Here is a 27,937-nt window from a genome sequence, read left to right as displayed (position 1 = left end):
GAAATACCGATCTTATGCTCTTGGGTGAAGCTTCCACCATCTGGAAGGCTGATTGGTGGCCTGATCAGTTGGGAGCGGCTCCCAATCCAACTCAGTCCATAAAAAATCTTGGACTACAATTGGATCAGACCCTTACTATGAAGGATCACATTACAACCACCATTAGTTCCTGTTACTATGGTTTACGCCTTCTACGCAAAATACTCCTCTACTTGCCAATGAAACATCGAAGAACCGTGGTCAAGGCGATGGTGATGAGTCGCCTTGATTACGGGAATCCACTATTGGCGGAAGTGGGTGAGACACAGTTTTCCAAGTTACAAGTGATGCAAAACAAAGCGGCAAGGATGATACTAAACCGCCCCCCAGGTTCCTCTTCACTTCCTTTATTGAGAGAACTTCACAGTGAAAAAACTGTCCTTTTTCAAGATTTGCTGTGTTAACTTTAATGCCCTGAATGGTGTGGGTCCTATCTACTTACAAAAGAAACTCACAAAACAGATCTCGGGTTGTAATCTTAGATCCAACTCATTAGCTTTCCTAAAGGTCCACGGAATACGTCTCTAGCCGTACCGGTGGTAGAGTCTTCTCGTACATTGATCCTAGGTATTGGAATCAGCTCCCAGTGGCCCTGCATAACCTTGTTTTCAGGAAACAGTTAAAAACTTTTTTGTTTTAAACCACACCCACTAACGATACCGACTTCTTCTTCTTACACTAGGTAAGCGCCGAGATGCCCCCGGGTGAGTCGTGCGTTATAGAAGTGTATTTAACATAACATAACAAGGAAGCACAGTTGCTGACCCGTTAACAGCTTATGAGTACACAATTGCTAAGATAGTGGCCCCCTTGACCGCCAGCACAGTCAGGTGTGGTAAGCGTGAGGGTCATTTAGCTCCAAATCACCCAGACTGCATAACCTCCAAGTTAAACAAATTGATTAGACTGCAATTTTTTTAATATTCTGGAGCCAGACAGAAAGAGATTACAAAGTTGAAAAAGCGCACCAACGGCAGAAGGAGAAAACCAGGCATGTGCAAACGGATAAAAACTGGGTGGATATTCAAACAGCAGTGAACCAAAAAACAGTAAAGAGTTCTGGAGGATAGTAGCAGAAGCAACAGGTACACGGAAAGCTATTTATTCTTCTCCAGTTCCACCATCGGAGTGGGAAAGTATCTGCTTGAGCTCTATAAACCAAACCTTTATGGCCTGGCAAAATCAATACAACCTGGGTACAGAAAGGAGGAAAAACTCCATAACATGATAGCACCATCAGCGAAAGAAATAGCAGTATATATAAAGGCAGCAAGATCAACTGCAGCAACAGGCCCAGATAAAATTATTACCAATAAAGTTCTTCAAAGCAATCCTGAAGACTGGAGCAAGTTTTTGGCGCCTGCATTTTCACATTGTCTCTCCACCGGTAGAATTCCAAAATCATGGCAAGGGAATATCGTGGTTCCCATCCTGAAAAAAGGATCCAGTCTGTTGCTCAACAACTACCAACAGGTAGCCCTCCTGGATGCTACAGGGAAGATCTTTGCAACATGCATGCAGGTACATCTGAAAGATTGGGCATTCTCTTCAGGAGTGATACCAACGACTCAGGGTGGCTTTTGACCAAAGCACTCTGTGACGGATAACATTGCAGTACTGCAAAAAGTCATTGACAAATATGTAGTAATAAAGCAACAAACGGTTTATTGTGACTTTGTTGATTTTACCACTGTCTTTGACCGTGTAGACAGCCCAACCCTTTGGACTAAGCTAAGGAAGCTTGGAATACCTAAGAATTTGCGCACTATAACCATGGCTTTACATTCTGCGACATTGGTGCAAAGTTCAGCTGGGGGGCAAAAAAGGTTTGACGGGCCTATTGTTACAAGGACGGCCTTAAGCAAGGCTGTGTCCTAGCCCCTATTCTATTTTCCTTGTATATAAGTGACCGCCCAGAGTGTTTACAAACAATTAATAATTTCCCACCCAAAATAGGCTCCAGCGATATGCACATTTTAATGTATGCTGACGATGTAGCAATTATGGATCTTACTCCGGTAGGTTTACAAAGAAATCTTAATGCTTTAGACCAGTTTGCCAAAGACAATTACCTTTTACCAAATACCCCCAAAACTAAGTCCTATTATCTAATGTCCTAACTGGACATTAGATAGGAAATCTCTAGAGATTCTTAAGGAATATGTTTATTTGGGGGGAACTTTCACCCAGACCGTACAAAATTCGTCCCATCTTGGGCATATTAGCCTAAAGGCTGAAGCCGATGTTGGTGGACTACTGAGATTGTATTCCTCCTCAGGTAACAGACATTTTGCTCCTATGCTTGAGGTCTACCGCTCAAAAATACCACCAATTTTACTATACCCCTTGGAATATATCCCAATCAAGGCACGGCACCGACTAAATGTAAAAGAAGGGACTCTATTACGTACACTGCTAAACTGCTAAGAGTCAATGAGTCAGTCCCTGTCCAAGCAATCTACCTTGAGTTATCCATAGGTAGCGTGTATGCAAAAGCTATCATAAATATACTTCTCTGGGGCTATAATCTCCTACGCGCAGACCAAGGGACCATAAGGTACATCTTGAAATTGGAGACTTTTAGAGATGACTCATCTCCTTATACTTTTAATAAGAACTTAAGTATTGCACTAACCCAGTCTGGTTGCACGATTGCTCTTTTGAAATGTATGACCTCTTCACATCTAAAGCTTTATCTAAAGAATCTGACCTTAAGATTAAGCTATGAGTCAGGTGTGGACCACTGTTCTCGGCTAAAACATATTGCACATCTCGCAGACAGTCCACAATATAAAACTCCACAACGGTACATACGTTTTTCATTAGAGCATAGGGTCAGGCGTACCATCATTTTAATGAGGCTGGGGATCCTCCCCTTAAAGACCGTAACTTTAAATGAGATAAACTAGACAGTGCTACAGAAACTTGAGATTTATGTAATGGAGGACGGCAGTATCTCGTACATCTACTATTAATCTGTCAAAACTCGACTCTGGTAGAGGCCCGGCGCCGCCATATAAAGCCTATATGTTTTAGACATAATCTTAGATCTGCAAAAAGTTTAATTGAGTTTTGTAAATCTCCGCTTGATGAATTTACTTGTTATAATCTGTATACATTTTTTTAAGGTTTTGAAATTGTTTTAATGTCTGAATAATATAATAGTTTTACCACTTTTTAATCATATATTTGTTGACCTCAGTTGAGGTCTAAATCAAATTTAATAAAATTCTAATTGATGCAACTGGGGAGGGGGAACGGTGCCTCTGGTGACCTGCGTAATGTCTGCTTGATCTTTGTCCCCAGCCACGAAAGGACTGGGATGAATATGACAGCAGGGCCTAGTGTTGTCTGTATGCCAACCCTGAGAAGTAGCCTTTGATGGGTCGAAACCAATGTAGAAACGATCTAGACAATGGTGGAAAGGCACAAGGATCATGTCTTGGCTCTACTTTCCATAGTGCGTTCAAGGGCAAATTCGGCCTTTTCGCCATATAGCTTGCATGTCTCTAGAAAAGCCTGTGGCAACTGCGCACCAGACTAGCACCCACAGCTCCCCCAAGCAATTGATAGTATCCAGGTCAGCCTGAATTACAAATTTGGCTGCATCCTGGCTTCCTTTGACGACTTGAACTATGGAGGTCCAAAACTCCTCTGGAACCACTGGCAAGATCCAGATGGACATGTCCCAGAGGGCGTGCATATAACTGCCTAATAGGCAGACCACATTGACTGACCTCAAACCCAAGCTGGTCAAAGAGAACATTTACTTCCCGAGCAGCTTAATCCTTTTTGACTCCCCGTCCGGAGGATTTGCAGGGAATGCGTTAGGATTCACATGGCTAATGGAAGCCTGATCTACCAAACTCTCAAGAGTAGGAAGTTGCAAAAAATACCTGGGTTGCCAGATGTCGGTCTGTGGCGTGTGACCAATTGCCTGTTACTGGTGGGGAAGAGCGGAAGTGAGGGCTTAATTAAATGGAAGCAAGGGATCGGATGAGGCTGGCCCAGGACAAGAAACCTGAGTAAGGACATCTGCCTTGAGTTCAACAGAAGGCATTTGTAGATCCATGACCTCAACTGTTCCTTTTAATCATTACTGCAAATGAAGCACTCTCCTCCATTGAGGGTCGAAAGGGGTGAAATCAACCCTGTATCAGGGGACGTATCTAGGCCATTGGCCTTCTGTAAGTACTTATATAAACTGTCACCATCGTACTGCGAGGATATAGCTCATTGGTAATCGAATTGTGGTATCTGAGCCAGACTGTGCAAGGACCATGGACATGGATTCTGCTTGGGTTCAACATCGGAGTCGGCACTAGATACTCTACCGGTGCCATCAAAGTCAGTATCAGCATTAACAAAAGAAAGACCAGCATGGGTCTTGGAGCTGTACTCGAAATCGTGCGGAACTCTAGGTGGGTTCTATGGGCTCAGACAGTGCCAAGGATGGATAAGCCAATGGAAACCCAACTGGAGGCCCATGTAGATCGTTGGGGCCCAAAGGCATGCCAGAGGAAGCTGTAGATCGTTGGGGCCCAAAGGCATGCCAGAGGAAGCTCAAGAGTGGCAAAAATATCCAACGTGGCTTTTCTATAGGGGTCAATTTGCCACTGTATCACTGACTGCGCAGGAAATTTGAGGCGCAGTGGTACTAGTGGTGGAATTAGCTTCTCGATTGGGAGCGAGGTCGATTGGCACCTTGATCCCCTCCCAACTTCTCTTTGATCAGAGAGTGGGGGAATAGGGTGAACTTCTTATACTTCTTTTTCAGCTTGGACATCAACCTACCTGACGACCTTGCAAGGAGTCACACCTTCCGATCACTGCATTTCTTAGGAGTTTACTGAACAATTGTTTTAATGACAAAATGCTTCAGGGGTAGGCAAACTACTCTACAGTTGGAAAACATAGAGGATTCGTGTGGTTCACCATATTAATATTTCTGTGAAGGCATTGGAATGAAATATTTCAGGCTTCATACAATGCATGTTTATAGAAACCAAACCTTTTGCAATTGGACAGTGAGGAATGCTGTTATATGCTGAACAGTCCTACAGAATAAGTGCTGATAGGCAGCTCCTGAGGCTATTTGTAGGGTGACCGGTAAAGACAAAAGCCAGGTCACAGTTCAGTATAATGAACATTGCTTCGCATTCACTTATGAACCGATGCCATCAACCAAAAGTGTCGATATTAAACGTCTTGAAGAAAATGTGACTTTCTTGAGAAGGATTGGAGTGAAGCCAGCCCCCTGCCGCTACCATACAAGAAAGCTTAATGGGAGGAAACAGATTGCTGTGTAGAGGATTTGGAAGCAGATGGCATGCCTGTAAGTGCAATTCCTGATATCCCAGCATTCGCAAAAGACTGGCATCATGGAATCTTTAAGTGTCCTCCCACTTTTAAGTAGATTAAGGAGGCATATTACGATTCCTGGAGCCCTACCTGGTTGTCACTGTGTGCAATGCTGTTTTATGTAATGTTTATTTCAAATGTTTGCCTTGGCCGCCAAACTATAATTGTAACGTTTGAAATTTCGTTTTGCGGGGTTCACGTTTACATATGTAAAGAGCTGTAATATGTTGGCCAGAAATACTTTTGTGGATTTTTTAATATCTAAATCATCAATCACATCTTATTACATATAGGTTTGTATCTCATACAAATACAAATGTAACCATCACCCTACATTGCAAAATGTCAAAATAATAGTTTGTGTTTCAAGACCACAAGCAAGCAATTGATTGTGACACAATGACAGATTCAAAATAGGACACCAGTGGCCGTTTTATAAATGCAAGGTAGGTGTGCCACAAAAGTAGCTGTTAGGATGTGGATGCAACACTTTGGTCTCATTTTGTGCATACGTGCAAATTATTATTTGAATGCAATGCTAAATGTTTACGTGGCCTAGGGATCCTTGGCAGAAAAGGGAGAAGGAAAGATTGGAAAACAGTAGCAAATGGAGGAAGGAGGGATGAAGAGGAACCTCTCAGAGTGAAGTAAATGGGCAGGAAGTTTTTGGGTAGGGAAAGAAAGAGGCAAGATGTGGAATCACGACCAAGTAGACTTGGCATTTGTACACCGCAGCATTCAGAGCGCCACCAGTGGTCTTAAAAAATAAAAAAAAACATGAGCCTTTGCATATATCTTCTTTTTTTTTACTACAAATTAACTCCTGCAATTTTGTATCACTCTGCCCTACAATAAATAGCACCATTTTTCACAATTGGTAATCATTAAAAAAAACACACACATTCATTTGTTTTTTTAGCGTTTCAAGAATACTGCAGCGAACATTGCATTGAGGCGCAGAACATGCAGTAAACAAGAAATACTCAAAAATGGAGGTGGCCCACATACAGTCGCATCCACCCACTCAAACACAAAGGACAATTGTATGACGTTTTGCCATATACAGGAGAAGTCACCTTGTTGTGGACAGGAACGCTCCCATACATCGCACTACAGTACCTTTTGATTCAAGGGAGTCGCAGCTCTCAGTGAGAGATGAATGTCATAGTATCTCAATCACCTCCCCCGCACTTTGTTTCCGCGGGCCCCCCTATTTTTATACGTAACCTTTTTAGCCGCCATCTGCAGGTCCATACCTCTATTCCACGCCAGCATTGTCGGAGATTCAAGTGCCCCCCCCCCCCCCAGTGTCGTGCCATGTCTTGCTTGGCCACTACCAATTCCAAATGACAAAAAAGGAGTTTCGCCCAAGGGACGTCAACATCTCCCGACACTCCCAGCAGGATATACATGGGGTCCAGAGGAATGGTTGCCCCCACCACATACTCAGTTCTGCCACCACCTATGTCCAGTATCGCTGACCAGCCGGGCAGCACCAGAGCATATGGATATAAGTACCCCTTGCGCTGCCGCATTTCAGACTTCCCGGAGAGGCTCCCCATATGGTGTAATCGGCCCCGTCATAATACACCTGATGGAAAATGTTGTATTGTATCAGTTGCAGGTGGGATTTTATTGCTACCTCTCTCGGGTGCTCAAGGGCCACCTCCAGTCCACGTCATCCAGGTCTCCCACCTCTAGGCACCACCATTCCCTCAATTTGGTCAGCCAGTCAGGCATGTTAATATTGAGTGGTGTTGTATTTTATATACCTCTTATTGTTCTCCCCATTTACTCCTCCTTTCTCTCCTTCTTTGGTACCTTCCTCTATCTATCCTTCCTCTCTCTTTCCCCCCTCCGTCATTCCCCACTATTGGTACAATCCTACTGTTAGCCAAGAGGCTACCTTAGAATGTTCATGACAGAACCTGTTCATGCTGAGCAGCTGCTGGATGTGGATTTGTGGAGGTAGAATAAAGACGTAACTTACCTATCCTGCTGCCTTCTTCCTCTTTGTAACACTGGGGACGAGGATGGGAGGGATATGTCCTTGGAGGACAATTCCTCCTGCAACAGCCGTCCCTCTAGAGGGGCAAATTCAGGTAGGTCCAGCATCTCCAAGCCCTCCGTCCTCCTGGCACGTCGCATCTGAGCATACTTCAAAAATTGATTGCTGTGTATGGAATAGTTTTGCTGGAGAGATATAAACGGCACTAGTTCTCCATCTTCTAGGAAGTCTCCTACAAGTCAGTGCCCCAATAAGTCCCAGGTGGGTCTGAACCCTTTAGGTTTCCCAATCTCCTTCAACCACGCACCCTCCCAGAGGGGAGTTTCTCATGTCACCCTACCTCCCAATCCCCCTTATTTGCAGTGAAGATAGGAGCAGCTAGTGCTCCAATCATTAGGTAGAGTGGTCTGGTGGGGTGGAGTTGGGGTGCAACGCCCTATCGTTCATCACCACCACCACCAGGTGTGCTACCCAGTAGTAGGTCCTGATATCCAGGAGTAAGATAACCCCATTGTATGGGTTGGGCTAAAGCGCGGAAAGGGCTATCCCACACCACAGCAAAGAGCGCAGATCGCTCTGCGGCTTAACAAACATGGCCTCGAGGAGTAGGTAATAGGTATTCTGTATGGCGTATAGCAGTTTTGGGATTGTTGTTTTAAAGATGGCCACTCTCCCCATAAATGTGAGGGTTAGGGCACACCACCTGTCTGCATCCTCCTGGAATGTCTGGATCACCCCCCATCTGGAGAAACACAGCTCCCAGTGGTAGCCCGAATGAGCACCATACACCTCGGATGTATGAAGGATCATAGGGATAGTTGTCTCGGGTTCAGAGACGTACAATAAAATGTCAAGAGAGAGAGAGATTTTCCTCCTCTCTGGCTCTGGCCATCTCCGAAACCCTGGACCCCCAGATGTCCTGGTGGGAGTGAATCACTGCAACCGGTGGCTCAATGGTGAGTGTGCGAACAACAAGGGGAACCCCCCTGTGGGGGAACCACAGGGGCTTCGACAGGAAAACCAGCAGACTGCCAATGTAGGGATCTGATTCAGCAAGGAGACCCATTGTCAAAAGCTGGGACCAAAACCAAATTTACAGACATCTGATGAAAAAAGGGCCAGTGTATGGCATTGAATGCCTTTTGCATGTCCAATGCCAGGAAGACATCAGGGTCCTTTCTCAGAGCCACAAAGGTTAAGTCTTGTAGGCATACCCGGCATAAAGCCGGACTGACCTCTATGCTCGTGCAGTGTATGAGCAGGACGACTGTTGTCAGGAGTCTCAAGGCAAGAATCGTTGCTAGCACTTTCACCTTGATATTTAACAGAGAGATGGGGTGGTAGGAGCTTCAGTCGGTCTCAGGCTTGCCTTCCTTGCGGATTACAACAATGATTGCGTATGGCAGGTCCGGGGGTAGTGCTCCACGGTCTCTCGCCTCCTTGAAGAGGTTAAGCATGTAGGGGCCAACAGAGCTGAGTATCTCTTAAAAAATACTCACCCTGAAAGCCATTGGGCCTCGGCGCCTTTCCAGTTCTCAGTTTTTCAATAGCAGCTATGACTTCCTCCAGAATGAATTCATCGTCACGTGCCAACAGATCTCCGGAGGGCACTACTGGCAGGTCCACCCCACCCAGATATTCAGCTATGTGGGAGGCATCCGCCAGCAGGCGGACCTTGTAGAACGAAGCATAGTAACTAGCAAAAGCCTCTGCAATGGCTGCATTGGTCAAGTGGGGGGTGCTTTTCTAATCTGTGATGCAATGGATCCAGCGGGATGCCTTCTTCCGCCGGCTAAACCAGGACAGCAGCTTACCCACCTTGTCTCTCACCTGCAAACAACCCCTGTGGCCAGATCTCGGTATTCTCTCCAGTGTACCTCCAGGGAGCACAGGGCTGGGGGATCAATACAGGCCCCTGGGGAGGCTCGAGGGCCATGAACCACTGTTCCAGGCTTTCGATCTCTGCAGCCTCCCTCTGTTTTCTCTGGGCCAAAATATTTTGCGCCCTCACTGCCAGTACCTTTTACCTCCCATAGGACCACCACAAACTCGATCATCCCGTGGTTTTCTTGAAAATAAAGCTCTGAGTCGAATCTGAGGTCAGTTGCAACCTCTGCGTCCCTCAGATCCCACACATTCACCAGCCACCCGCACCCTGAGGATGGCCTCTGCCCTGCCCTCCATCCAGAGCCAGCGGGGGAAGCATTCAGGCCATGAGCTAGGTACTCCGGTCGGAGGACCGCTGTCTCCTCACCCGTTGGTACAAAAAGATAGTCTAACCAAGAAAAGACCTTATGGACCCCAGAGAAATCGGAGTAGTCAAAGTCAAAGGTACTTTATTCGGTTAAAAGACAATAACCATAAAAGCAACAACATGATTTTACAATTTACACAGGGAAATTTAAAAAGAAACAGATCTGTTATATTTCATCAACACCAATTATTTTCCGTGATTTAAAAACATGTTTAAAAAAGCCTAAAACTACTGCGACAGTTAAAACAGTGTCCATTCTCTGAAGTTCTAAAAATGCTGGGCGACATCTATTTAAATTCATTTCTTTGAGGATTGGGATAATGAATTTCCTACGTGGTAAAATATAAAATTTACAACAAAATAAAATATGGATATCAGATTGGGACGAAGATTCATCACACGGGCACATAGGCAAGTTTCGAGACCATGAATTCATTACTGGGAAGGACAAGAGTCTAAAAACAATATTTAGTCTAAAAAGGGTCAAGAGAAATCGATCATAATTAGACATCGGCAAAGTTAAATACGACTGTATTTTGTCACCAGTTATTAACAAGAGATGCGAGGTAACTGTCTTTTTCTTCGTTTCATCTCGCCTTCTCTTCTCCTCGAGGTATTCCATACACAATTTACTGAGCGATTTTCTGGATATATTAACCATTGTGAGCGGATTGTCATAATATTGTTGGCAACCAATTTCAGTAAGAAAACGTTTAACGTAATCTAGCCAATCAAATCTAACCACATTTTCCAATTTTAGCACATCCTGCAACATAGCCCGATTCATGACACACTCATTCGTTGTCCACACCCTATGCCACAAAAGCATGGGTTGTGTTCTAATTATATCTGATATATGAGGTTGTCCAAGTTCAGTGTGGCAGATATAAGTCGCAACACTTTGTGGTACTGTCAGGACATCCCTCAAACTTATTTTCGGCTATTGGAATTGATTTTATGTTCGAATACCCCCAGAGACCCGAGCCATACAGGGCTACTGATGTACACGTGGCATTGTATATAGTTAGGATTTCTCTTATTGGTTTCTTGGCCAACTTTTTTATAAAATTCTTTAAGGCCATTATTGTTTTTTGGAACAAAAGAGTTCTGGCCTTAACAGCACTTGTCCAAACCCCCGATTCATGGAACAAAATACCAAGGTATGGAAAAGTGGAGGTGTTTTCGAAAGGAACAATTTTCTCAGCTGCTTTCCGGTTCTTATGCCACAGTTCATGGAGAAGGTTTTACTGCAATTGATTTTTAAATCTAAACTCGACATGAACTTCTCAAAGGATGTTATCAAATTTTGTAGGGCCAAGGGAGACCGTGCCATTAAGACTGCATCATCTGCATACAAGAGTGCAGGGATTGATCTTTTACCAACCCTAGGCATATCCCTGCACTCCTGCAGCAGATGATGCTCAAGTCCATTTATTTAAACCAGAAATAACAAGCATTTACAATGCAACGGTTTCGCCTTTGGAAAAGTTTGAGCTATTGGCATTGTAAATGACAATATGTTTATTTATGTGTTGCACCAGATGACGACGGTCATAGTATTTTATGCCTGGTCAATAAAATGCATTGACAGCCATCCGAGCCCTGTGTAGATTTAGCTGAGCTTCGGCAGAGACGTTCTAATCTTAGGGAAGGTAGGCGCAGGCCCCCGCCCGGCTCCTCTTCCCCCTCACGTGAAATGAGGTTACAATCCGGAGTTGGCGCTGGGCTGGGCCCGAAAGGAAGGTCTCCATGATGGACTAGGTTAATGAGGCGTTAAATCCTCACCTGCAGAGAGCGGGAGGGGCTCTGTCCTCTGAATGTTTTTTTAAAAAAAAATGTATTATCACACTCCGCATTGTGAAGTGGCTGCTCAAGTGGGACATGGGAAGTGTTGGAAAAACAAACCCTGTTCGGGGTCATAAAGAGTGAGCGCTTCCTGCCCCCGCTCCCTGGGGGCTGACGGCTCTTTGCCGCTCCCATTGCGGGAGCAGCGGGGAGCTGTGTGCAGGGAACGGGCTGCAGACCTCCGACCCCGGCCCCGTCACATCGAGGCCCCTAACCCTGCATTTAAGACCCGTCTGTAGCAAGAGCTCTGTTACTTTGCGATCTTCTCAGTAACTATATAAAGGGCCCGCCGCTTACACGAAGGAGATAGATACAATTATAAAGCACTGCTCAATCACAAAAGCCATTGAACTGAGTTTATCCACCAACCCTGGGCTGCCTGTGTACACTTGCGTTTTCAGAACTGCCTTCTCTTCCACGAAGGAGCTGGGATGTGTGCTCACAGCGGGTGCTGCTTTATCCGTAGACCCTGTGTTGACACCCAGAAGGGCCGGGACGCCTGCTCGATACCCGCCACGCTGCAGAGGCCACTGTCCCTTCTATGGATTCTGGAGCACAAGGGCAGCTTCCCCTCCAACCGCACAAAGTGCAGCTCATCAGCACTGCTTGCCACCGAGGGCAAGTACAAACCACTCTGGAGCCAGCACAATGCTTTACAACGCTCCACAGAGATCGGGAACTCGTACTAATACTCTGTACGGAGTTACAAATGCAGTGGAGTAAAAATGCACTCATTTACAGAATTGGAACATTCTCAGCTCTAAATATTCACAGCAATAGTATTGCTGCAGTAACTAATTTATCTGATGCCATTGACCAGCATTGGCAAAGACAATTGGTGTGGCTTGTTTTAGGCGACTGTCACCCAACGCAAAGCTTGTCATTTGGAGGAATTCCCCCTCCCCTCCCCCCTCACACACACACACTCACAGACACACACGCACACACACACACTCTCACACACACACTCACACTCACATGCACACACACACACACACTCGCACACACTCTATCTCTCTCACACACACACACACCTGGAACGTCCTCCGTGTTTCCACCGGTCCCGGGTCCGAGGCTGGTGTTTCCCGCGGGTCACTGATCTCAGGGCCGGGGGGTCCCCGGCATGACTCGGACCCGTGCCCGGTGCGCGCCCTTAGAGGCCAGAGCATCCCTAAGGCCACGTGTTGCATCCTGTCGCCCCCCTTTGGCCTCTCGTGGCACTGCAAGGGTTAACGACGGGTGACACAGGGGTCTTAGGAGTGACCCGAGGCCAGCACTCTGTCCCATATCTGAGGACAGAGCAGGGGTCCTGGAGTGCGCCCCAGGGACAGTGCTCTGATATGGGGCAGTGCGTGTCCTGTATCTAAGGCCCGAGGACAGACGCAGGGGTTTTAATGGCACCCCAGGGACAGTGCTCTGACATGAGAGAGTACATGCCCTATATTCGAGGACCGGGGTCTTAACGTTCGCCCGGAGGGGGGGGGGGGGTGACAGTGCTCTGATGTGGGGCAGTGCGTGTCCTGTATCTAAGGCCTAAGGCCCGAGGACAGAGGCAGGGGGCTTGATGGCGCCCCGGGGAGAGTGCTCTGATATGGGACAGGACACATTCCATATCTAAGGCCTGAGGGTAGACACAAAACCTTAAGGTGCGCCCCGAGGGCAGTGCTCTGATACGGGACAGTGCGGCGGCGGCCGGGAGGGGGGGGACGGTCGGGGGGAGCGCCGCAGATCTTCAATCCGTTTTGCTGCTAACAAGCAGCAGATGGTGTGAGGGCGGCGCCTGCTGGGGCTGAGCAACAGGAGAATAACAAGCTGGGAGGGGGGAGGTCTCCAGAGGAGGAGGGGGCCCTGGGCAGAGAGAGCCGCTGTCACCCGGTGTGAGGGCACAGAATGCCATGACGCTAAAAGGGGCGGGACTTAAAAAAAGACCGAGAAACGCCCCTGAATCGCGTCGTGACGGTGAAAGAGTGATTGACAACCATCTCTTCCGATGGCTAGCCTCCATTTATAGAGCTAGCCAATGGAAGAGAAGGCGGGACAAAGCCCCACACTGTAGGATCATAAGATTTCGCCCTGCGCGAGCACTGCTGCGCAGTGCTACGGCCAGGGCGAAACCTAAAAACCTGTATTGCCTAAGTCAAAATATTAATTCCACTGGCAGTCAATTTTAGGCAGCACAAAATACAGGCCGTAAAAAGCAACTAAAATGAGTAGGTGGCATACGCAACGATGTCACATAAAACACTTTAACACACTTTAAAGACACTAGAAGGAAATATTGCATGATGTTTTTCAAAAAGTATTGCCTCAATGATAAACGCCAAGCGGTTGTGTTTGAATCAGCAGCATTTTGGCAGACTATCACTTCATGATGTTGAAGAGACGGATCCCCCCTCCACCATCCCCAGCACCTCCTCAATCTTTCGTGTCTTTATAGCATCTGACCATCTGACAACAACAGTATCAAATTCCCTCTCCCTCCAGTGCTCCTTTGTTTGTGTCAGTGTCTAAACTGATCAACGTAAACCCCACCCCCCCCCACTTCTGCTTCTATGTATGCTTTACTTCTAATTTCATATTCATAAAAGCAATTGGTACTCAATACTTTGCTGGTCACTTTGGCAGGCTTGATTAATGCTGAAAGAACGCTAGAATAAAGATGGTGTTTTGCTGATGATCATCAATTTACATTAAACACGATCAATAGGCAAAACTTCCACTTTTGTGCCTCATACGCCAGTGCACATTGGTGTAAGAGCGCTTTCTGGGACACAAAATATGAAACTTGTACTTTCCCAGGCCAAAATCCAAAGTCTAGGAGGTGACTTTACAGATTAGAGATAAACAAGACATTAATGAAATGAAAATCAGGAACAGTGTTTAGCTCACTGTAACGTTTTCTACAGTATTACAGAACTCTCTAGCTCTGGCATGATGGGGTTGAAATAATTTCAGATATAGTTGCTTGAAAAAAAAGTAAGGTGGAAAGTGAGCACACTAAAAACAAAGTGTTCTGCGATTTCTTAATAAAGAATTGGCAAAGTCAAATGCCTCTTCTAAAGAGGCATATATCTATTTCTTGTTTCCGACACTGAGAACGTTTCAAGCTAGCACCTAGTGTGCTAGCATACGCATGTATGGGCAGTCATTTTAGATTTGTTTCTTTACGATTAAAAAAAGCATTCTGAGATGGCTGCTCTAGGATGACCATACGGAGTGGAATAAAGACATTGAGCAAAAGAGGTGAAATCCGAGGTTACTGCTCTTGATTCAGGCCTGAAGCATGTCTACGCAGGTCACTGCATGCATCGAATTTGAATCCGTCGCTGAGCAACGGTTCCAACAATTTCAAAGGGTATCGGTTGCCTTCTCATGCACTTCAATGGACTGTAATAATGAATACACAACTGGGTTTGCAGAGTAAAAAACGAAAAAAGAGATTACACTCTTTATTAAATAACACATTACTCCCCCCAAAAAAACAACAAAAGACAATTATCTATAATTTTCTTAAATGCTCAGCCATTTTGAAAACTGCCTGATGAACTAATATGCAAAGAAGGCACTACGAAGGTAAACGGCAAATAAGATTTCCTGGACAATGAGCGTAAAGAGAACACATGCAGTCCCCTCACCTACTGATTCCAAGGCAAACATTGAGCTCTTCCAGTCCACCGAAATCCAAAACGATAAAACAGAAGAACCAAAACCCACCAGACTCAACGGCAAACGGCTGCAAGTAAACCAGAATATCGGCACGGTTTAATGCACCATAGTAAATAAAAGTCAAGCATTATGCTTCACGCTCAGCCATGCCAAGTACCATGCATCAGGCGTTAGACGAACGCATTTTAATGTGGTGGTCAGCATCACCACATTAAAATGCATTGTCACGCATGAACACCTGCACTTGCTGATCCTGAATGCAATGACTGAGATTAGAGTGTTTTCCTCTCTTGGGCTCTTGCTGCAGCAGGGGTTGGGCTCAACTGCATTAGCAGCAGCTGAGACCCCGCCAGCCTGGCTGTGTGAACTTTGAGACAGACTCTCTGCAATAAGGCTGGCCTGCAGAACTTAGTATTTATCTGGGGGTTGCACGTGAGTATTGCTGTTTTTTGGTAATGAGACCCGCACCCAGTGTGACATCTTTCCTTTGGTGGCTTGGGATTTCGCCTGCTGGAGGCACCTCTATCTGAGGCTTTCAAATGTCCTGTTGGTCCCCGGGTCAAGTCAGGTCGCATGTGGACACACTGTGTGTTTGGGAGGAGCAATCTCTAGTCAGCGCATGTTGTGACAGAATTTAAAATTTCCTGCCAACCCGCCAGGCCCCCAGGAATAAATTACTGTTGTGCCGCGCTCTCTGCATGTCCCAGAGTTAAACAGGAGGGAGCCACCTGCCCATCTCCTCCTGACCTCGACCTGTGCTGGACAACCCCTCACTCTCTTGTCCTCAGCCGTCAGATAGATGACGTACAGCAGCAGCATGAGCAGCGGGTACAGCAGCCTGGAGAAGGACTACTCCAAAAGCGAGGACATCTACTACACTGCGGTACAAACATGGCAAGAGAGGCAAATTTGGGGTGGGGGGCTGACTCTTCCAGCAATAGTTAGAGTGGAGCTGCAGGTGCTCTAGAAGGTGTGAAAAAACAACCAAAGCCTCATTTACAAGCGAATGGTCTTTTAAAGACCTATGAAGTACTCGGGTGCGGCTGTGTGTGTGCCCGGGAAGCTGTCGCATCCCGGGCTGACACACACGACGGAAGGGGGTGGGGGGGGCTAAAGCCCTTTGATCCCAATGGGCGTTGCGCGCCTGGCAAGAGCCCCCGACAGGTGAGTGAGGGAGGGAGTACAGTGGGGTTCACAGTTCGAGCTGCTGGCCCATTTCACTTTAAATACACCCCAGACGGTACTGACAACACAGTGTAGTAGCGTTTTCTTGCATGCTACATAGCAAAGCGGAGTTTTCAAAAAGTCATTAGGTATTGTCAGTCTCTTGCACATGCTTGAGATATCAGATGATATCCCACAAAAGAAAGGTGCGGTTTTATTGAATAGGGTTTAAGTAAACCATGCACTGATGTTTCATTCCTACTGTACAGTATTCAGGATCTCCGCTTGGATTGACTACCCACCCCCATGCAAGGCATGTATATTCCCTGCAGTTTCCGGACAGCCCCTTTCCCCATTTGTGTGTGTTACTTATTGTCTGTCGGTTTTTATACTATTAATATTTTTAAATCCTTCACTTCTTCAAGGTGCTGTGGGCATATTCTGCTCTCTCTTCAGGGCTGTCACTGGGAAAGGGGTGTGGACGTATACACAATCCATAGCACCACCAGTTGCTGTTTGTTTTGGGCTGAATGTTGCACTTCTTCTATGACCGTCCTCGCATTAAAATGTTATTTAGAACCAATAATTCCCCAAAAGACTATGATCTGCTTTTGTGGACTGTATTTATCTTATTTACGAAATTCTGATAGCACTGTGCTGCAAGCTAAAATACATCTTGCCACTTTTCAGTCAATTTAAGAAATCCTGGAAATTTGACAAACCATTGGTCTACAGAGCATTACAGAGCCCCACTAACCATAGCCACTATAGTACATGCTGTAATTGTCTATATTTTCTGACAACTACCATTTATTTTTTAATATTCTATCCTTCTGAGACCGCTAGAGGAGTGGGTAGGGGCAGGTAGGTGCGCTGTGTCTGTGCAATCACTGTCTCACACAGAGCCAGATGGAATTTCCCAGCAGCAAAGGTGCTTTGCAGCGGTTTAAGATCTTCGAGTTTCAGGGTGCTCAAATGGGAGTAATTTCTGATATTTATAGATTTCCCTCATTTTCATCGCTTGATTTTTGCTCGCGGGAAAGTGTCACATATAGTCGCTGGATGTAACTTATAAATACACTGAAATTATGAAAATGTCACACACAGCAATCTGAAACCTAGGCAGCTATACACACTCTTACTCAGTGCTTTAAGTGGGCCGGTACCGTCCGGTACTCAGTACCGGCACTTTTTTATTTTGAGAGGGAGAGCACCTGCACTTCTCTAGAGGGATGTAATGCTTTTTATTGGAGAATACCAGCACTTCTCAGAAATAAGCAAGTACTCTAGTACAGGGTGCCCGCACTTATATTTTTCCATTTAAAGCACTGCTCTTACTACAACTAACTAGTCACATCAGACGGCCTGGACACGTGATCTACTCAAGCGAAAAGGCCCGTTCATTTGCAAACACTTTGCAAATTGGCCTGCACGTTGGCGTTGTCTTGTAGGGCCCACAAATGTTTCAAATCTTAAACTCTCAATCTTGTATGTGGACGTCACCAGACAACGGAAGATATAACAAATATATATATTTTTTAACTGGGTCGCATGCAGTAAATTATTGAAGTTGTAGTTTATGTGACGTCAGTAATCATTTATTTTGCTTGTGAACATCAAACTCGTGCCCCACTCAGCACGTCAATCGCAGTGTGTGGCCCAATGTGTGTATTCGCATGGTGCTGTGAAGGAGCCCAGTTCCCCCACCGGAAGCTCATTTACATGGCACTCTGCACACGTAGCTTTGCCCATAGGTATGGCCTCGTTTAAAGCGAGGTAAGAGACTTACTGGTACTAATGTGGCACCGAGGCACTCGACCCTCCAGGAGCACGTGGAGCTGCACAGTTTAACGGGCGTCGCGCGCTGAAGAATGTCTGACGACTGACGTGGAAGGGGTGGGCGTGGTTAAGGGCAAGGGCAGCCTCTGTTACCCAGCACAACGCGCGCCCGAGACCCCCGGGGACACGGTCAGCTGGGCTTGTCACTGCTGTGTTGGTGGGTGAACCTGCTGACACAACCGCCAGGCCACCGCCCCAGCTCCCCCGGGACCTAGCGCCAGGGGCGGCCATGTTGACTCACCTGGTCCGTGTAATTCCGGCCCTCACAGCAGAGAGACGAGCAGCTTCAGCAGCCGCTGAGAGCCCGCGGGCTTTTTATAGCAACATGTCCGATTTGGCAACTCATCTGTGACCGCTCACTGGCTTCCCTCTAGTCCTGGAAATGCTCTACAGCTTTTGATAACAGTTTGGTTTTGTATGTGAACTCTGAAGGACGTGTAATGGGCAGATATTTTAGGGTTACTTATTCTCACCAACTTTATCACATCCCAAATGTGTTTCCTTAGATACGGTATGGCATGGGTGTATTATAATTTCAGAGGATGATAAGAAGGGACCGATTTCAGTTTTTTTATGCCCATGTCTCGTCCATTTTACACCAGAGGTCGAAGTGGGTGTAATCTTTTGGGAAAGATGTTACCAATCTTTCACAATTTTACCAAAACAGTTCCCTATAGCAATTATTCAACAAGTCAGGTCCCGGGCCGCGCTGTGATTGGCTGACGTCACGGGGGTGTCCCGGGCCGGCAGCCAATCGCAGCGCGGCCCGGGACAAAGGGGCGGGGCTTAAAAAAAGCACCAGAAACGCCCCCCGAATCGCGTTTTCGTGAGAAAGCGCGATTGACAGCCTCTGTCTCCCAATGGCTAGTCTCCATTTATGGAGCTAGCCAATTGGAAACAGAGGCTGTCCTAACCTCACTATTGAAAACAATAGATTTCGATCTGGGAGGGGCTTCGCCCCTCGCCAGGTTTCGAAACCTAAAAATGGGGCCAGGACACACCCCTGGCGTACTCCGCGTCCAACACCAAATTTTCTGGTACATTCGCCCCCCTTTCCATAACGAACCGATGCTGTGGCTCCTGCATATAATTCTCTTAGAAAGCAAATGATTGGATATTCCACGCCCAGCCCTTCCAAAATTGCCCACAATTTCACGTGTGACACGCAATCGAACGCCGACGTAAGGTCGACAAACGTAAGGTACAGGCGTTCACCTTTTACCCTGGTATATTTTTGTTGAACAATCATTAAGTTTAAACATTGTTCGATTGTTCCTATGCCCGTCTGATATCCAAACTGTAGGTCGCTCATTATCTCATTCTCCTCAGCCCAGCTTTGGAGTCTTGCCAGGATAACTCTACCAAGGATTTTTATAGATGAGTCCAAAAGGGAGATTGGTCTGTAACATACACAGTTTTGTCTATCTCCCTTCTTGTATATCGGTACAATAACCGAGGTAAACCAGGACGGATTTAATCCCCTTGCTAGTGCTGCATTGAAAAGTTGTACCAGCATGGGGCCCCAGATCTCGCTATTTGCTTTATACAAGTCCGCTGGGATCCCATCCGGACCTGCGGCCTTGCCACCTTTTGTTGCTTTCAAACCCATCATAACTTCCTCCAGGGTTATTACCAATTTCTCGGCCCCTACCCCATTATTACCAATTATATTGGGACCTGTAATAGGGCTTTCATCTTGGCATCTGTAAAGGTTAGAAAAATGTTCCACCCAGTCCTCCTCAGCAATTGCAATCTCCATGCGTGCTTTGGAGTTGTCATAGAGAAGGGGGCATTTACGGCCTTCCAAAAAGCAGATGCATCCTTGCACTGTGACGCTGCACACGAAGCTTCTAGGGCCTCCTTTTTTATTGCATTTTTCCTATTTTTTAAAACCTCATTATAAATTTTCCTGAGGCCTCTTATTTGTAAAGGATCTCGGGGGGGCCTATGAATAGCGTGTTTCAAATCAATCAGTGCCCTTGTACATGCTTTGTCAAACCAACTTTTATTACCCTTTGCCCGTTTCTTTGCCTCCGCCCACAAACCATTTCTAATTGTGGAAGCTATAATGTTGAAGTGCTCTATGATCTGTTCGCTGTTAGAGTGCTCGCCCAGGCAAATCGCGAAGCTATCCGAACAAACATTCAACAATTTTCCTAGGAACATTTCTGGGACCACCTTACCCTATTTTAGAGAATACCCATTATGTCTCCCAAGGACCACATCAGGAACTGTTAGTAGGGGTAGCACATCATCATGCTGCTCAAGAAATGGGTTTTCAACCTCCATTATTTGAGGCAGATGGTCACTTAATGGTAACTCCATAGTCTTTAGCCTCTTAATCTTATGGCTGTAGCTATTTGAGGAAATAATGAAGTCAATTGTGGCTAATGATCCTCTGCCAATAAATGTGGGCACAAAAGAAGTTGGTTTTTGGGCAATTTCATTTACAAATCCCAGATCGTACATAAACAGTATTTCATTTAATAAGTCCCCGATCATAAAATTATTACTTCCCTGTCATTTTTGTCTATTTCATGTTGTATATCCTCCCTCAGCATTTTTAAAGTGCTGAGAATTTCGTTTTTCGGGATATTATTATAAAAATGTATAACAACAAAATTAATTCCCTTCTTGTTGTTTAACGTTATCACATGATAATAACTGGATTTTGACATAAAGCAAACCTGCTCATACTAGAGCTGGTTTGAGAGGAACGTAATTAGGCCTCCCTTTGCTCTCCCATGTTGGCCCCCCACGGCCGGAGTGAAGAAACTTCTATAGCCGCTTATAAACACTGGGTCGATAGACCAGGTTTCTTGCAAGGCCAGGATATCGGAACCGTTTATAACACTTTCCCAGGATGGATTTTTAACTTTCTGCCTCAATCCTGCCACATTCCAAAATAGTGTGCAGGATTTACTTTTCTCATTTACTACATGATCACCCAAAGAGGCATTACCCAGTTCCTTTCCACCTAACGGGGAACTTACTCCTCCACATTTCCCCCCTTTTTTAAATCAGGGATGCTAGATGTCTTGCAGCATTCCTCCACATTATCACCCTGAGTCACTGTGAGCACAGTTTCTATTTGGATAATGTCCTCATTACCCTCCCATAGCTTCTGGTTTTTTCTATTCCCCTTAATTTTATCACTGTTCTCCTCTGGCCCCAATGTTTTGATAAGTGGAGTATCCTTTTTTTGTCAATCCACAAATTCAAGACCCGAAAATGCTTCAAACCGATTGTGGGTAGGTATATTATAAGCGCGTAGAGCTATACCTCTATTGTCCCACAGGTGATTATTTCCAAAATTGGGGCATGGAGTTGGTGGATGATTCTGCCTGGGATAGAAATTAAATGATCTTTGTGGTTGGGAGAAAAAAGTCTGACTATGTCCGTAATTGTCAAAGCCAAACCTATTTGCAGACTGCCTTTCTACTTCACGGTTTTTAGGATATTGGGCTGATACATATGGGTAAAAGTAGCTGAGGTAGTGTGTAGAGATGGAGTCACTACTTCTTGGGTCATACCAATGCCCGATATGCCTGACAGCTCTATGATCTTTAAAGTTTACAATGATTACATCCCCTTTCCTGTCTTTAGGTCGTGAGCCCACCCATATCGAACGCCTAACATTTAAATTTCCCCATTAATATGGGCAGGCAAGGGTCTATTATTACGTAACCAATAGGTAACTTTATTTCTTAGGGCTCGGTGGTCTTCCTTAGTGCCTAGAGGGAGCTCTGGGACACCCGCCATAACAATCACATAAGGGGCAGCTTCTGGTGGTAGATCTACTATTCTGTGTGATTGCCAATTTGTATTATGCAAAATTCTTGCCCCATTATCCTTAATAACCTTGCTTTGCGGGGGTTCTACCTTTTCCTCTGAGATCAAGTTATCCCCCCTTTGATCACCCACTTTACTTGGGAGTTGAACTTTGGATACCGACTTCTTCTTCGGCAAGGAGGGTGTCTGCACTTTTTTGGGGAGGTCACAGGATGGCTTTTTCCTAGCATGATTAGGTTTTATAGAAGGGGTAGAATATAGTGGGGCTTGTTTTGTTTCTGATATAATTTTTTGAGATTTTACTCTAGGATTTATTTTAATCAGCTCCTTCGACAAGTCCGATATTAAAAGTGCGTTTCTCGATCAAGTCTAGGTGCGTATTAATCATCCTAGTCCTTTCTAAAAGAGGGTGCATTAATGATTTTATCAGAATTTCTATTTGTTCTAGCAAGCCACCCTCACCGATAGAACGGTGGGTTGTCATTAAGGGGACCGTAGGAGGAGTCAACGAATCGACCACATTCAACAATGTCGAAGTTGAGCCCTTCTTTTGTATTTTGGCTTGCCGATTCTTTAAAGGACCACCCCCTCTTTTTTTAGTTTTGACCTTAAGTGATGACATAAGTCTCGTTTTGGAAGGGGATGGAGTAGAAAATCTAGGGGAGTCTGATAGCCCTTCATCATCAGTGCTACTATGCAAACTAAGCAAGGACACGTGGGGGCTGGTAGGCGAACTCAACAGAGGGACATCAGAGCTAAGATTAGCCGACATTTCTCCTTTATCCACCATATCTCCAGTCTCAACTAACTAAATATGTTCTACTATAAGGTTAGTGGAATTTGGCGATAGCATAGTCCCTATTTGCCCCAAGGAAGATCGATTTCTAGTCCTTAAATCCAGAGAAAGACCCTTGTTTGATTCGGCTATATCTACTCTTTTTTTGTGATACTTCCCCCCACGTCTCACTTGTGCTTTTCTATATTTTCTCACCGATCTTGGGGCTAGTGGTGTATGCTCTATTTCCTCAATGGGGATATCTGGCCGATCTTCATGCCTCTCAGCATGCACCTGAGTTATAGCCGTCATAACTTTCCTTACACCAATAGCGGGATTATTAGCTGTATCCACCACTAAGAGGGACATCTCTTCCTGTAACATTTTGGGACTCCCCCGGCCTAAAGAAGCCCTTCTATCACTATTGATCTGATTTACCTTTTTAATCAGGTAATTATCCATAGTACCTAGCCCAGAGAGGGTTTTGTCACTTTTAACTTTAGACATCTAATTGACTTATTACAACACTCAGACTAAGGGCTGATATAGCTGTACACCAAATATCATAAAATGAGCTCTCACTTCATTACATGTGGTCCTTCCCAGCAGATCCAAGATCTGTGGCCCAGTCCAGTCTCCTCAGGCCTCTGAGGACCACAGGGGGCCCGCTCTTTGCCCGGGCTTCGCCCGGCGTCCCGCAAAGCGGGGCTGGCCGCTGTTTAAATGCGCCTTCTGGCGCTCTGAAGGCGTGTGTTTAGCTTTGCGTCCTCTGACTCTTGGCGGTGGCAGCGATATGTCCTGGGCTCTGCCGTGACTCTTGGCGGTGGCGGCGCTGATACCTCGACCCTCAACAATCAGGTAAGTTTCCCCCCATGCACCTAGGATGTTGCCATCTCCACAGATCGCAGACGCCCAGGGATTGTGCCAACCTCCCCAAAGCTGTCTGGTTTCCTATCCTTTGTCATACACAGGCAACTGCACAGCGCTGACCACCCGCCTGTCATCTCTGCAGGCTTGGTGTACCCATGTTCCCCCTCCTGTAAGTGAACTAAGAGTAACAAAAAAAAAACAGTCATCCCACCGGGCACCCCTTTCACCCTCCCTCCAAACCCCCGCTGCCCCCAACGAGCATATTGAGACATGTCAACTGGACAATTTCTCGTATGTGAGGCAAGAGAAACCTGTCGCCCACCCGCGAGACCGCGGACACCCAAAGTGTCTCAACTAATACTGAATGAAATAGAAAAAGAAAGGACTCCCCCATTCCTCCCCGAGTCTAGATAGGAATTAAAGAGAAAATAGAAATAAGGTAAGGAACAGTCCCACAGAATGACAGAACAAAGAGAGAGAAAGTGTGAGGAGGTGGAGGTCACGTCGCCCATGTTCCAGCCCACAAACTCCCTTCCCACCCCGAGTGCCCCATGGTCACGTCTAAGAATTGACTGCCTGCGCCCAAAACAGAAACATTTCCCAGCGTAGCATCTCAGAATGTCTTGGTGAAGACCCTTTCAGCTTCACTCACCCTCACCCACCTCAGCATTCAGCAAAACAACTGTGTCCTCACCCAGCATGCCAGGCAGAGTCAAACCCAGTCAGCAGTGCACAAGCGTCCAGTCGTGGCCTGAGCACCATGAGTAATCATAATCATCAAAACAGCTTGGCTATAAATGGCATTTTTTACTGTTAAATGCAATAGAAATTAATGAATTATTATTAACAGTAATCTATTTATCAATTTAGAAAACGGATTAACTAGAGTTCTCATGCAATTATAAAGGAATAAAATGCAGGATGACAGCAGTGCATATTGATGGTAGACGGTTAAAGAAAATCTTTCCACTTCTACTTGACTGTGATACTTGTAGTTGCTTTTATGAAAGAGTTAGTGTATTAGATCAGTTTGGAAAATTCACTGGCAAGTTCCTGAATTCATTTTGGCTTGTTACGTTACATCTTGTTTCTAGTAGCTCGGCACCATGCAACACTGTGCAGGGTTGGCCGGGATTCTCATCAGACTTCAACAGCTGAAGTGTCATGTTGGCTGGTATGTATTAATGTTGTTTCTTCTGGAGCTGCTGTTCCGTTTGAACTCCACTCTGATGGTACGATTGCTGTTGAAAAATATTCTGGCATCCTGAGTTCATATGTGTTCTGAGGTGAAGCTGTGCATGTTGAAGATGTTATAATCCTGGTAGTAGAAATCTCGGAAGAAATGCTATCTGCTTCTGTTCCAAAATATGAAGCACAACGTATGTATATTGACACATGCTTCTCTACGTTAATGCTACATCCACACATAAACAATTATGTCTTCTCATTCAGTGTTAGAAGTTACCTATGTCCTGTCTTTGATTCTCGACATCATTCTATCATTTCTACCTAATGTACAGTTTCTAAGCAGATTACCAAAATATTGAGTCTCCTCAATCTTGTAGTAATAGACGTGGGGCATTATTCACTGATATATAATATAGAATAGGACTAATGTATGAAGGGGAAAAGGCCAATATATAATATTGTGCATTAAATACGTGTCACCATCTGAAAAACAATCAGGTCTCTTAGTCACAAATGAGATGTCTATGTTTTGCAATAGCTCTCATGGGGCCCTATTCACAAAAAAAACTCCATAAAAGTATGGGAAGAGATGTACATCTCTATCTGAACATACATTTAATTTTTTTTTCTCTTTTCACAAACATTCTCAGAAGTCTGCAAGGAGTGGTGAGTCAGATATAGGTTTCCATGTGTACTCCTAGGAATGTCATGTAACCTCTCCAGTGGGTCCTGAATTCCACATGAGGGATTGGAGCGCCTTGTGCAAATGTGCAGTTTATTATATCTGCGGGGAATTCTTTCCCCTTTGGAGAAAGCCCTTCCTCTACCCTCCCACCAAATGTGGGGGTGACCTGTTCTACTTCCTATCCTGGAATTGTAATTACTCCTGCTTTTGACTGCAGTATTTATGCGACCAATTCCAAGGTAGCAAAGGAATAGATCACAATTTGATAATGCCCTCAACTGTACATGTATGTGGAGTTTCCAAACTTCCAAGGCAAACCACAACTTGGATCCCCCATCTTCCCCGATACCCCTGACCCCTTGATTGGGATTTATGAATTAACTTATGGTGAAGAAATCTACAGTCGTAAATACATTTAGTTTCAAAAAATAATTTTAAGAATTATTGGGCAGCGTAAATGGAGGGATATTCAAACATAAGCGTTGGTGCATTTTTTTGTAAAAACATGTCTCCACCCCGAAAATTGGGATTCAAGCACTGAAATGACTGTGAGAGTCAGATGTCTAACACTGAACCTCATGATATTTGTCTTTGGTGCTTAGTGTTGGATCAAGATGTTAACGCTTGTTCCTGTAGTCAAGAGATGAATACGAAGGCCAAGAAAGAAAGAGATGCCAAACTGTTCATGACCAGAGCAAGACACAAGAAGAGGGGTCGTTGAACGTCTTGTCATATTCAAAGTCTCCGTCTCCTTATTCATCTAAGTCGGCGATGAAGAAGCATAAGAAGAAGATGCGTCATATCTCTCAACAAGATGAATCGCCAAGGTTGGTGTCTCCACATCCGGCTTCGGAAGAGGGTTGACAGGACATCACTCAGGTTCTGTCCCTGGTGCCATTTCTGTTTTGACGCCCTAACCAATTTCACCTCAGCCTTAGGACACAGCATCAGTCTTGGATCCAGTTCTTCAGCAGGAGCAGGTGTATCCAGCCTTCACAGATCCAGGTGCGGATCCCAGCCACCCTTCGAATGCTATGTTTATAATCTTCAATAGGATGATGCCTCCATCTGGTGCGCCTGCAGGCCCTATGGGTCCTCTGTCGTATTCTCTGGGAGGCTTTCCAGTGCCTTACTAGCAGGCACCTATTTTGCCCTTTGTGCCAAAGGCCCAGGTTTCCTGGCTGACTCCGGCGCTGGTGAATGTTGATAGTGTGTACAACAGGTGGTCCAACTGACCAATACGCTTTTCAAGGAAAAACCAAACCCTAGAAAAACACCCACAAATATTGAATTAAACAATGACCAAATTGTCTCAATCTAAAGAAAGCTTTATAGTATGAATTTATCAAGAATTCACAATGTCAACAGTTGCTCCAAAGTGTAAGGGTGAATAAAGTGTTCCATGTAATGCTTGTGAAGGGATGGGGATGTGACAGTGAAAGTAAAAAATAATTACAATATTTTCAAAGATGAGAAAGACCTGTCAAACAATGCATCAAATAACTAACTAAACAACCCAAGAATGAGATGCCATGAATGAGTATTGGGTTATCCACTTCTGGGCTGAGTGGTAAGTACATGTCAGAGAACAGATAAAGTTGACCCGTTGTCCTGAGGAAGACCCCATTACAAGGAATCAATCACCTACCTCTAATCTCAGGGGTTGACATGTCAAGCCTTTCCTCCTCTTTAGAGGATTCTGGACTTCAGGCTATGATTCTGATGTTTCAGAATGGAGCATAGGTTCCAGTCCAGAATGCCTTATCGCCTGTTAGGTCTGTCACCCTCCTGCATTCTGTAGGTCAACCCATGCACACTGGCACATTAGGTCCATCGTGTAGCACCTCTGCATGCCGTGGTCTCAACACAAGGGGGATCTACAGGCATCTGTCAAGATCTCCAGAGAAACTGTAATGGATCTTCAATAGTGGAGTGTGTCCGACAATCTATCTCAAAGCTTTTTCACACTCCTTCTCTGGTGGCCACAGTTATAAAGGATGCATCCACCATACGATGGGGAGCTTATCTGGGAGATCAGAGGATTTTGGTTTCCAGAGAAACAGTTGTTTCATATCAATCTGTTAGAATATCAGGCGATACGGCTGGCTCTCAAGGCCTTTCTCCCTTTCATTTGCAGTCAGTCAGTACAAGATTTGACAAACAATACTACTGTGATGTGGTACATCAACAAACAAGGGGGAGTAGGGTTGTATCCTTTCTGCAGAGAAGCTCTATGCCTCTAGTTCTAGGCTCTAGATCATCACATTTGTGTGGCTGTAAACCACTTGCCTAGAGTTCTTATCGCGTGTGCGGATCGTCTCAACCAGCATTTTTCAGCTGACCACGAGTGGCGCCTCCATCCGGAAATGGTACTGCACATTTCCCAGTTATGGGGAACTTCTCAGATAAACCTCTTTGCCACTTAAGAAAACGCACACTTCCCATCATTCT

The 27,937-nt window shown here is 45.4% G+C and overlaps 1 protein-coding gene across 9 annotated transcripts in view; it reads right to left on the bottom strand.

The window, feature by feature from the left end:
• Positions 1-27,937, bottom strand: part of IL15RA (interleukin 15 receptor subunit alpha) — a 539,514-nt gene that overhangs the window by 66,967 nt on the left and 444,610 nt on the right. Inside the window, exon 6 of one of the 9 annotated variants that reach the window (XM_078677260.1) lies at positions 26,643-26,751. The exons of the other annotated variants lie outside the window; for them this stretch is intronic. The gene's annotated coding sequence lies outside the window, so the exon portion shown is untranslated. Of the gene's footprint in view, positions 1-26,642; positions 26,752-27,937 lie in introns of those variants that run through there. 9 annotated transcript variants of the gene reach the window in all.

Source organism: Lissotriton helveticus, chromosome 1_1 (assembly GCF_964261635.1).
Source record: "Lissotriton helveticus chromosome 1_1, aLisHel1.1, whole genome shotgun sequence".
Lineage (NCBI taxonomy): Eukaryota > Metazoa > Chordata > Amphibia > Caudata > Salamandridae > Lissotriton > Lissotriton helveticus.
The sequence above is the reverse complement of the archived record's forward strand: the minus strand, read 5'-3'. Positions and strand labels throughout refer to the sequence as shown.